Source organism: Anser anser (genome assembly GCF_964211835.1).
Source record: "Anser anser genome assembly, chromosome: 4".
Classification (NCBI taxonomy): Eukaryota; Metazoa; Chordata; class Aves; order Anseriformes; family Anatidae; genus Anser; species Anser anser.
The window spans coordinates 66427043-66439270 of NC_139724.1; the positions used below are offsets into that span (position 1 = coordinate 66427043).

General features: G+C 41.7%; 1 protein-coding gene across 1 annotated transcript in view; it reads right to left on the bottom strand.

Annotated features, from left to right (window-relative positions):
• The window catches only part of PPP2R2C (protein phosphatase 2 regulatory subunit Bgamma), a 190339-nt gene that overhangs the window by 136403 nt on the left and 41708 nt on the right, over positions 1-12228 (bottom strand).

The window sequence follows — 12228 nt, forward strand, 5'->3', positions numbered from 1 at the left end:
CAGATTTGGGGGGTGAATAACGATCAAAAAAAATAAATAAAAAACAAGAAATAAAAAAAAAGAAGTAACGGGAGGAAGACGGAGGGAGAAACGGCTCCAATGAATTAAGAATGCAGAAAGCCAGTAGGGAGCTTGCGTGAAGGGAATACAGGCACTTCTCCCGCAGTTAAAGAATAACCCAATTGTTTAGTCAGGTACTCCTTAAACAAGTGCCCACGCAGAGTCTCCTCCAAGCGCCTGCTGCTGGGGCTCCTGCCGGATGCTCTGAAGTGGCAATCAGCGTACTGCAGCAAAAGCCGCCTGGAGAAGGTCTGTGCCTGCTGCTGCTGCTGCTGCTGTCATATGCCTGTGCTGCATCAGAGCAGGCCCCTCCCCGTCGGCCTCTCGCTGCCCAACCGCGCAGGATCTGCATGTAGGAAAGTGAAAAATGAGACTGCAGGTAATTATTTTAGCTCTTCTGCTGCTAAGACGGGCACCGAAGAATTTAAGGGAGGGGATGCGGGGGGAAAAAAAAAAAACTTGGAGCTGCTTAAACGGGTTTGCATCGACACGTATTGCACGCTGACGGGAGGCCCCGATCCTGTGCTAGTCGATACTGTCGTATGCAGCAAAAGCAACAGTCGGTCACTGTCAGCCTGGGCAAACGTTACGGAAATTGCCAAATACCTGTCCACGAAAATGAAATGCTCAGAGACCATGCAGCCGTTAGGAAAAAGTAAGGTAAAGTAACTGTGCTGTATCTTCTCATTTTTGCCCATTTTGTAGAAAAAAGACAAAATACAAAGTATGGGAAAAAAAAATGAGGGCCAGAAAACAAGCTCAGTGGCTTCACTGCACTGGAAAGGAAAGCTGGACAAAGGGAATGTCTGCAGGTTTTGCCATTTTCTTAGAGATGCTCTTTTCATTCCTTGTATTAGCCAATCTTCTGGGAAAAGCCATGCTGAGATCTGTAAACTCAGGAATACGAAAAGAAACAGAAGAGAAAGACTATGTGCTTGTATTATAAAATAAAGCTTGTTCTTCAGTGTTTGTTTAAATTAAGTGCAGTTGCTATCGCATATATCAAAACAAAATTATTTGAACTGTACACACAAGCAGGTTCCTTGGACTTTCAGTTCCTGTTCAGGGAAGTCGGAACTGTTGGCTGCAGAGGGCACGTCATCTGAGAAGGTATAAGCGCCACTGAAGGACAGAAATTTGAATAGACGACAAATGGCTGCGTACCAAAGGCACTATTACAGCAAGAAAAGGGAGTACATAGTCACAAAGCCAATTCAAAGGAGAGAAGGATGGTCCTGCGGTTTAGGCCCTGGACTTGAACACAAAACATACAGCTCAGTTGTCGGCATTACTACAGCTTTTTTGTGTAATCATGCATGGATGCTGCAGATTTGGGGGATTGGTCTTGTTTCTTTTTAAGGAAGCTAGCACATATGGTTCTTGAAAGTAAACTCAAGTGCCTTGCTATTACTACAAAAATGGTATGAGACTGGAAAAAAGTAGAGAACTATGTAAAGTACCAGCTGTAATAACTGTCCAGGGATCAACATCTAATTTCAGAATGAAGAAATGTTGGGGGAGAAAGAAAAATAGCAACACAATGACCTTCTTTCCTTTCTCATTGATGATGGAAAATAAAACAGAAACATCCTCAACTTCGAAAGTAAAGATTATCAAATCTTCACCTCTGAAAAGGTGGGAAAGTAAAAGATATTTGGTCCTTGCACCTGTGTAGACCACATTTATTTATACGCAGCACCTCAAGGTGCCAACACCAGAACCCCAGAACCCCTATGTCTGCACTGGCAGTACCAGCCAGTGCTGTGCTGGAACCTGGAGCTCTCCAGAGCCTGCCCTATCCTGTCCTGTCCACTCCTGTCCATGCACAAAATCCTTTCAACCTCAGGATGTCCTGTCTGCTTACACACTGGTACCATCAAGTTTTCAAGGTTGTGCACAAAACCTATTCTCTTTTTCAGGTCATAGGGAAAGCGTGTCAGCAGCAATGCCAAACGAGCCAGGGTCTGCTACCTTATGATCACGAACATTTTCTTTATGGACATGCATGGCCTGGTACGTAGCTGAAGCCTCAGGTTAGGGAAGTGTCCCAAAACAAGGATCCAGTCCTTCCAGCAGCTTTGGGTGAACTATTCTGGAGTCTAATATTCTGAATTTTGTACCTGGTTATCGGAAGCAAGTACAGTATAAATAGTGGCTGACAATGCTACCTACAGTTCAGAAAGTAACCGTGAGAGCCTGTAAATGTAATAAATGGGGAAATATTCCTAGAACTTGACAGAAATAAGAGAGGAAGCCTTGAAAATAGTGGTATTTGTTTTGTATATAATGACCCTAATCTATCTGATAGAGCTGGTTTATTCTGTCCCTCCCTCACGCATTATTTTATTGTTTTGGATTTTTTCTTGCAAAGACAAAAGGTTTTGTGAGCAATGCACAGTGCACATGAAATCCCAACTCCCTGAAGACAGTGGCAAAGAGTACAAGGAGCAAGTTTACACCCAAATACACAACACCATGGTTAAACCAGTTTGAATCAAGAAGACACTTCCCTTCAGCATCTGTGCAGAAGATATTCAAACTCTCTGATTGTAGAAAAATAACCTAGATGCTTCTGTTAGTAACCTAAGCTTGCTACATACTCGGTGAAGCTTTGGGGGGGACAATTCAGGGCACTGAAGTCAGAGAATCTCTCTTTCTCCATTGTGTATAATGGATGCTTAAGACTCCCACTCAGACACCAAGTTAGACAGTATCAGAGTGTGGATTCCTCTGTGGAGACGGGAGATGGCACTGAAATGTTCTTTTAGGAGCTTCCTCTGATTGCTCTGACAGCTGTAACTGGAAGAAATGTCACCTTGCAGGGCATTTGATCCCAAAAGTTAACCAACACAGTTGACTAAAAATGCATCGCATAATTTTTATCTACAAACAGAGAAAATGAACATGTTCTCTTCTCTCCATGAGAAAGAATTATATAGAAAAATTATTAGTGAAAATAAATCAGTAATAAATTACTTGAATGAGGTACAAAGTCTCAAAAAAACACATTGGTGGTTTGTGGGGAAAAAAAAAAAGCAAATCATTTTTGTAAATGCATCTAAATTTCTGTGACCAAAGCTTTTGCAATTTCTACAGCTCCTGAGAGCCTCTCAACAGAAGCTCAGCAATCACTGTCCCTTGTGTGTCCTCAGTCTGTTGAAATTTATGATTTTTATCGTCTCCCATTTTAAGCCTGCCCCCCTGCCCTTAACTGTTAAGTGCAGTGCTTTCATTTTTTCCAGGAGCCGAGTGGACTTCTTTTTGTGAAGCTGATATAAAAACTCTCATACAGAGATAATTTTCTCCTCTCACCATTTGAATTAGAGATGTTTATAGACCACCTCCTTGGGCATCACGTCAAGTTTACCTTGTTACTCCCACTTCTATGTTAAAAATCTCATAAGGAGGAATGGAATGAGGAGAAAGCCTTTAACAAAACCAACAGACAGCATTCCCTGTGTGCATGCAAATGCTTTCCCCAAGATTATGAGCCAAATCCTTACTGTGTGGCAAATATTAGTTGTCCACTGACTTAAGTAGGTCAGTTCACATGAGAAAGATTAGCAGAATTCTGCTCTAAATTTGCAGTGCAATGCAAATCTGTGAGACTACATTTGTGGATAACCTGCCATGCCATTTAAAAGTGCTACTTATGATCAATCCCAGTAACAACGCACATAATCTGATCTGGTCAAAATATACAAGAGGATGAGGGGAAAAGAACCTTTGATCAAAAATATGTTTGTTATTTGTTATTTCATAGTAGTTCAGTCCTCCTCATATTAACAGCCCACTAATTGAGCTGAATACTGTACAAACAAAAATAAAAGAGCACCTTATCCTAAAGAATTTACAGGCAAACTACAAAATGGAAGAGCTAAGTACAGATCAGTCAGAGACACACAAGTAAACACTGAGTCAGTAATGAGGATGGAGGCCTGGTTTTGAGCTTTCTTTAAAAGAAGGTCATTAAAGGCTTTGTGGAGAGCAGCAATAAACAAAACCTGGCTTCAAGAGGCTGGAAAATAACTGCATAACAAGAACAGAGAGAGCTTAGAGGTAAAAGGAGGAAGACAGGCTGGCAGGTCAAGAGCTTTTTTTATTTTATTCCCTCCCCAAAGATGGAAAAGACTAAGTGTATTAAGAAGTATACTAAAGAGTGCAAGATGTTCTGAGAAATTGTCAGTAAAGAGCGAGAGATAAGGAGAAAAGTGAAAGACAAGAGCAGGCTCAAGACAGATACCAATACAGACTGAAGGTGCCAGTAAGAAAACAGAACAGTTAAAAGGAGGATAACAAACAAAAACTGGGTCTGTGCCAAGAGGAGAAAAACCTGTGGACTGGAAGAGAAATGAGGAAGAAAACTGTCAATCTAACTTTGTCAAGAGTTTTGGGGAAAAAGACTGGAGAAAGGTGAAGATGGAGAAACAAGAAAGGAAGGATCCACAAATTGAAGCAGGAGGCAGCCAGTACCTTAAGAAAGAAATCAAAAATAGCAAAAATGTAAATAGGATTGAGAAGTAAGGTTGGATAACAGTGTAGTTTAGCTGAATGATGAAGGAATTGAAGCAGAAGAGAACAAACCTGGGCTGAACAACCGTTGACTATGTTTGTTCATTATAGCTCCATAAGGAAGCTCTGCAGCATGAGAGTGGGAAGAATTAGGTATTTGAAGACACCTGGTCCTATGTGATCCTGTCTATAAATACCTGGTGAATGTATGGGCTTCCTGTTGTGCTCCCGCAGAACGTTTTTGTTCTTCTGTTAAACACATTCACACAAAGAGCTTCCATTTAACTTTGTTAGAAACTGGTATCAGAGCAAAATCTTTAATAATTTATACTCAGTATCTGAAATAGAGCAGAGCAGTCAGTACTTCTTTTCCATTTTACTACCTCCCTACGCATCACAGTCTGAATTAGAACAATTAAACTTGAACAGCAACAGAAAGAAAAAATATTCAATACTTCAATACTTTCTTTGTCTAACAAAACTTTTCACATACAGATCATTCTGTAGTTCATTTCCTAAAACACGATGACTTTAAATCAAATGGAACTGAATTTTGAATTGGCACTGAACTTCAAACTAATGGTTTTTGAAGAATAAGAGATTCAAAGAACTGTGAGGTTAAAAATCCTTCGAAGTCTGCTTTTGTTATAAATCTGTAACTATTTTCTTAAAGTTTGTGTAGTCACCTGAGTCTTTTTAGTGCTTTGACAGAATTTGCTTCTAACCATATCCTAACATCTGCAAATTGTATGTATCAGTACCAAATTTCTCTTCTCGTCTTGGAATGGAATAGGATAGCATATACAGTCAACTACAGAAAAATACAATAAAATACTTAGCCAACCCTTTAAGTTTATATTTCATTGCAATTGAATTTGTTCACCAACAGAGGATATTTATGAGCCAGATGCTCTCTTCCCTGTACGCATATCTAGTTTATGTCCCGAGATATAAAAAGCTCAGCTACTGACCTCTCCAATTAGGCCATTGGCATATTAGCTTGTCTTTTTATTTATTTATTTAATGCCCAGGAAAATAAGATTATATAGTACAGTCATACTCCTGTTCAGAAATAGTGGAGCTCATTGTCTGCCACTCATCTGAAGGGGAAAACAAGGAATTATCCTGTGATAGAAAGCTCCTCCCCTGGTCTTCCTCCAGCCTTGCTGAGCACGGCAAGGAGGGACTCGGAGCTCTCAGCCAGGGAAAAGCATTTTGCAGGATAGCAAATACACTCCCTCTGGGTTTGAGTAGTTTTACTTCTCACTGTTTGAGAATGCTACCTTTAAAATAGTGTTTTTCTCTGCTGTCTAATCCTCCTTTCGTACTTCCAGCCAGAACGGACATTCACTCCAGACCATACTCCCCTACATGAGACAAGACCTACGCTGCAAGTAGCGGTGGGAATACCCAGGCTCACTTTGAGGAAGTTAGATCTTAGAAACCCTCTAGCCCTGACAGCACAGACCTCTGCATGAGCTGTACGCCTTGGAGGGAAGTTACCCCAAGGTGATTAAAGTAGCAATGGTACAAACATCTTTCCACCTTCCCTCATTTGGAAGACATTGAAGTACATCTCATTACACGATGCCCATTCGGCAAAGGAAATAATCTAATCGCTTTGTTATATATAGCAATGAGTGTACCATAAATGATCCTGATAAGAGTTTGCATTAAAAATAAAAGTCTGTATGCCCACATATTTCTGAATAGCCCTCTTTATATTTCTTGTCTCACAAAGACAAATATAAGATACAGAACTATTATACGATTTCATTCTTAATTCTTTGACAGCTTAAACAAAAACAAATAGTTACTGCCAAAAGTTAACATATAAAAAGTAATAAAAGAAAAATTGTGTCAATCATAACCCTCAAGTAAAAAGTAAATCATCGTCTTACGCTAGCAGCTCTGTAGTAACCGCTCAGAATCTTTAAATTTATAGCCTTTCATTTACATTTCAGTATACATTCTTTGGTTACTGTATGTTGAATTGAATATTTAATATTGAGAATGGTGAAGTAGCCCAACAATTTTGGAAAACCTAATAGCTACTATCACAACTGGAAACTACCCTATTATTCACAAAGGGGCAGTTCCTTTAACACACTACCTTTTGCCATGTTAAACCTAAAAATAACACCACCCCAGAAAAAATCACTTATTTTTAGCCAATATACTCTAGACACAGAATAAAACTGATGCCTCCCAGCACCTGGCAATTTTAGAAAGCAAGCAATTAAAAATTACCACCAAGCAATTTAAATAACAGAGCCAGACTTCCCTGAACATCCTTCACCCTGCCCGTTCCTGTGAAGGTGGCGTGAGGATCCGCGGCAGGGACAGCACTGTTTGAAGGTTTGCAGACAGGAAGAACCGAATCTACAACACACATACGTGGCTTTCCATGCAGCTGCCAGCAGTTCTGCTCTTCTCTTTTGCAGGGGGCGGTGGTGATGGCAGAGCTAACCAGCACATGCCTAATGTAATGATCTTTTCCACAGCCGAGAGAATGCAGCCGGGCTATTTGGACGTGGTGGTTCCTGCAAGGAGTCCCCTTGAGGCTGAGCCAGGACGGATGCCCTTCACTGTGACATCCCTGTGCCCCCAGGATGCGCTCCCTGTGATGCCAGCTCCCCTCTAGGAGCTATGTCTCAGGTCGGTGGGGAAGGGGCAGGTTCTCCCGTCCTGTCCCAGCAGCCACACACACCGCAGCCCTCTCCAAGCTCCGCGATGTCACATTAATCCAGTCTGGCAAAACTGCACTCGGCACTACGTGCAGGGGTTTCCCTCAGACAAAGGAAGAAATTGGAAAACTAAACAGTTTCTTGTCTACTGGCTTAAGGCTGCTCAGAGAAAGCAAGCAGTGGAAGAGCAGGAGCTACCAGGCAAAAATCATAGTATCTGGCAAGGGGGAAGAGTGCCCAGAGGCCCAAATCTGGTGAGCTCACAGCCTTGTACAGCACCAAAGTACTATATTAGAGACAACAACCACCTTTGCACCAGTCTTCTGTGGTTTAAAATCACATCTAAGCCAAATCTTGCAGTTTCTCAGCTGAGGAGTGCCAGGAACAGGTTAACAAGGGCACGGAGAAATTACCATCAACACTAATGGAGTGAGCTGTGCGTGCTCTAGGGGCAAGTTTTTATTTGGCAGATTTCAGAACACCATAACAGACTCCAGAAGGGTCTAGGTTTCACCAGAGAGATGGAAAGCAAAGATGCAAAATTACAGGGGAAGGAAAAGCAGAAAGAACTGGTGAGATGCCAAACAGAGAAGCTGGAAATTCTCCCAAAACTTACTAATTTGGAGATGAAGCCTATTAAGTGACTGCAGCAGGAATGGGAAGACTGGTCCAAGGGAAAGAGCACTGGACTGGGAATCAGTGACCAAGACTTTCAACAGCGGTTACTGCGCTCCCAACAGTTTCTCAAATGGAAAAACACAGATATACAATACATACATACACACATATACATATACACACACATATATATCTTCCAAAAGAGAAGCACTTTATACTTTTTGAAAACGGAGTTTAGTTTTATAAATACTTTATACCAACGTTCATTAACTTCTGTACTTAGAGCATCACTTGCGCGCTGCCTCATACCTAGTACGTGAGGCAGCGTGCACCTTGCTGCACCGCCTGGTGTGTACTGGACACTTCCTTTCTAAAGTGATGCCTGTGACAGCATCCTCTCTCCAAATTACCCTACAACAGCAATTCACTGCCATGTTCTACTGTTGTGAAGGGGAGAAAAATCGCTGAGATGTATGCCTCTGCATACTGCTATCCTACATATTCATGATATATGCATTTTATTCAAATTAACATTATTATTCCATGCTTTTATCCACACAAAAAGCAGGAAATCTGCCCACACCACTTACAACTGATTAACCTGCAAAGCAGGAATAGGTCCTAAGAAGGACAGGTCCTGCTGGAAAGGGCTGGAAATCACGAAGGGAAGAAGTTTCAGCAACTGCTCATGATCACAAGGACAGATGACAGGCAGCACGGCACAGCGTTGGAGGTTGCTGATGGGCGCTGTCACGGCGGTGGAGCCTCAGGAGCTGAAGTGCACAGGCCTCCGCAGCACTTCACCCAGCACACAGCCAGAAGGGCTCCCGGGGGAGACCTTCCAGTCCACAACCAGCCAGGGCAGCAATTACAAAACCAACTTCATGCTCTAAGATCTACATACTGAATATCTTCAGGACTGTCAGGCTCTGGACTAGGGCGTGAAGCTGTCTGAGACAGGGAAGCTTGAAAAGAGGCTAACAGAGAACCTGCAAATATGCACATGGTGTGAATAAACATGAAATTGCCACTCAGAGGCTGAAGAGATGGCCCTGAAAAACACAGAACAGAAAGTGGCGTGTAAAAGGAGTTTACAGCAGAAGAAGCAGTACTGACAGAACTAAGACACTGCGTGCATATTTGTGCGAGAAAGAAAGTGGGAGGAGAGGGAGCAAGTGTGGTGAGAGCAGGATGCAAACCCGCACTGCTGGTCACGTTCGTGCTTCCTGACTGGCAATGGATTCCCAAAACATTGGGAAAGGAAAGCAGTTTCTAAAAGAGCTTCCAAAAGCAGCACTGAAGGGATTCAGAGTTCAGAGGAGGGCTATGAAGATAATAAGAGGACTGGAGCACCTGTTGTACGAGGACAGGCTGAGAGAACTGGGCCTGTTTAGCTTGGAAAAGAGAAGACTGAGGGGAGACCTCATCGATGTGTATAAGTACCTGAGGGGAGGGTGTTGAGTGGATGGAGCCAGTCTCTTTTCGGTTGTGCCCAGCGACAGGATGAGAGGCAAAGGGCACAAACTGAAGCACAGGAGGTTCCGGCTCAATATGAGGAGGCACTTCTTTGCTGTTAGAGTGACAGAGCACTGGGACAGGCTGCCCAGAGAGGCTGTGGGGTCTCCTTCTCTGGAGATACTCAAACCCCGCCTGGACACCATCCTGCGCAATGTGCTCTAGGTGATCCTGCTCAGCGGGGGGGGGTTGGACTAGATGATCTTCAGTGGTCCATTCCAACCTCAGCCATGCTGTGATTAAGCTGGTAAGATACAGAAATCCTGGACAGATGGAGCTTGAACAATTTCAACAGCAAAAATTAAGAGGAGACATATTAAAACAGACATAACGAGACAAACTTTTTACACAAGACCAGGAGAGGAAACAGAGGAAATTCTTTTAAATATTATGACCTGTCATAAAATACCAGAAGTTGCCTGAGAATTTGTAAAAATATCAAAACTATTTTTGAGACTTTAGCAAATAATTAAGAATCAAATCAAATCAACACACTGTGTTGGCTTTCACATTAAAAAGCAAACCACAGCCATTCTTCTTAACATTTTGCTAATTCAAAATTGGAAATATTTCTGGAAATAATAATTCGGGAACACTTCCAGCACATGACAAGTCTAACAAAACAAAACAAAATCAGCATAGAGGATCATTTATTACTGTCTTTGCATTCTACACACAATCACACTAAGATGACAACTTTGAAGGGAACTTAGCCCAAAAGACTATGCTCTTCACAGGGCTGGAGAGAAATGACATGACGTGTGACATGACATTCCCCCTGCCTCCTCCTTTTCACCAGTGGCTTTAATTAATTCAGAGATCTAAAGTGCAAAGAGCTTTTCCTCCAGAATTTCCTCACACCACAATGAGTAGTTACCTATTTCTCTGCTCTACAACAACTGAGAATCTGGCCATTTTGGGGTGCATGCACAACCCAGCTATGCTGGGCCTGTAAGAAGGAACTGCTGCAGAACAAAAAGGCTGTTCTACAAAGCAATACAGCACTATATTTTTTCTGATATCAATTTTTTTCAGATAAAATTTACTGTAGACACAGCCTGAAGAGAGATGCAATCTCTCAAATTTAAAAAACAACAACAAATTGCATCAATATAAGCAATAATTTTGTTATTAGACTCTCCTCCAGATCATCCAAATATTTAAGCTACAGTGGCATCTGAAGCACCTGCTGCAAGAGCTGCAGTCTCTGAAATAATACTCACCTGGTAAAACAACAGCTAAAAATAAATTTAAGCTATTAAATGCACAACAAAAACAAACAAAATACAACTATCAGATATCAAAAAACCAAATACATTAGCAACAATAATAATAAAATATTTGTAGATAAACATAGAAATAAAGCTAGCACTGAATGGAAATAGAAGTTCATGAGGCACGCTTAAGACCAAATTTTGAGGGCATTTCACATAATGAAACCCTAAACTACATTGCCGTAAGCAACAAATGCACCTATATGTCATGTTCCACTTCTGGCCACCCTTATACCAACAGCAGGAATCAAATTCAGAAAAAGAACAAATCATAGAGGTGATTTGGCATTGGAAATGGATAATTACAAGGTAAACAATGGCTGCAAGACAGCTCCTTATAGGAGTAAGTTGGAAGGAATGTAAGCCCAACCATCCAAAGGAATTATTTGTATTGCACACAGTGAGTGCAAATTAAATAAAGGAAACTACCCATTGCTTATTTTGAACAATACTTACAAGGGTAGGTATAGCTGGAAAGCTATTAATTGATTTTTCAACCTAATAAAAGGACCAAGCACCTGCAAATTAAGTGTTGCAATGAAAACAGAAGAGATGCCTGGCCCCAGGAGGATCTGAAAATGCCAGGCAAAGTGCTTCGCCTACCCAGCACAGAAACTGCCAGCTGAGGAGGGGGCTCACTGGAATCAGCCGGCTGAAAACACTGAACACAAAGATGTTCCCTCCCAGAGCTTCAAGGTCTCAGATAAGGTCACAAAGGACACAAGCTTGTTGATGTAACATCTTGGTGCCACCAAATATTCCCTGAAAAACTGAGAGACAGTCTCACCTTATCATACAATAGCATGGTGACAACTCGTATGGGAAATCCAATATCATTTCATTTCATTAGAGAGGATTATATTCTAGGTATATTCTGCAACTTCACCTCCTGCTGAAGTTGCATCAAGTGGCAACAACAACAACAAAAAATTGTATTTGCAGAACTGGAAAAAAAACCAACTAAAAAGAACAAAAATCTGTGTTTTAGTGATTGAGATACTCACCTTGGGCAAGGGAAATTTTGGGCTCTACCCTGCTTTATAAGAGAAGGAAGGAACAAGAGCCCTCACCCAGCACCAGTCTAAAAGCCTTTGGGAGGTCTGCTAAGCAGACACAAGCACTACCATGTCACAGAATCATTAAGGCTGGAAAAGACCTTCAAGATCATCTGGTCCAACCATACCCATATGTAACCAGCCACTCCAACAAAAGGAGGGGAGTGGTGGCTCCTTAACCATACAATTTCTGCTGAACTCCAAAAAAACTGTATTTAAGGTTACTTACAGCCAGGTAGGGACTAACCCAGTCACCGTGCAAGCATAACTTCTAGATCTTAAAATATCCTTAGACTGTAACAGAATGAACTAATTTCAACTAATGAATTGCTGAGACAGCACAATGAAAAGAACAGAACATGGGCAAAGTAATGCAATAACGGTGTGGTTATGACAATTATAAATCAAAGGAAAGAGAATGAAGTCTCCATGTTTCAAGGAACAGCTCCCCAGGGAGGGTCGAGGAAGACCATCTGCGAGACGGGGACACCATGCCCAAGGGCACAG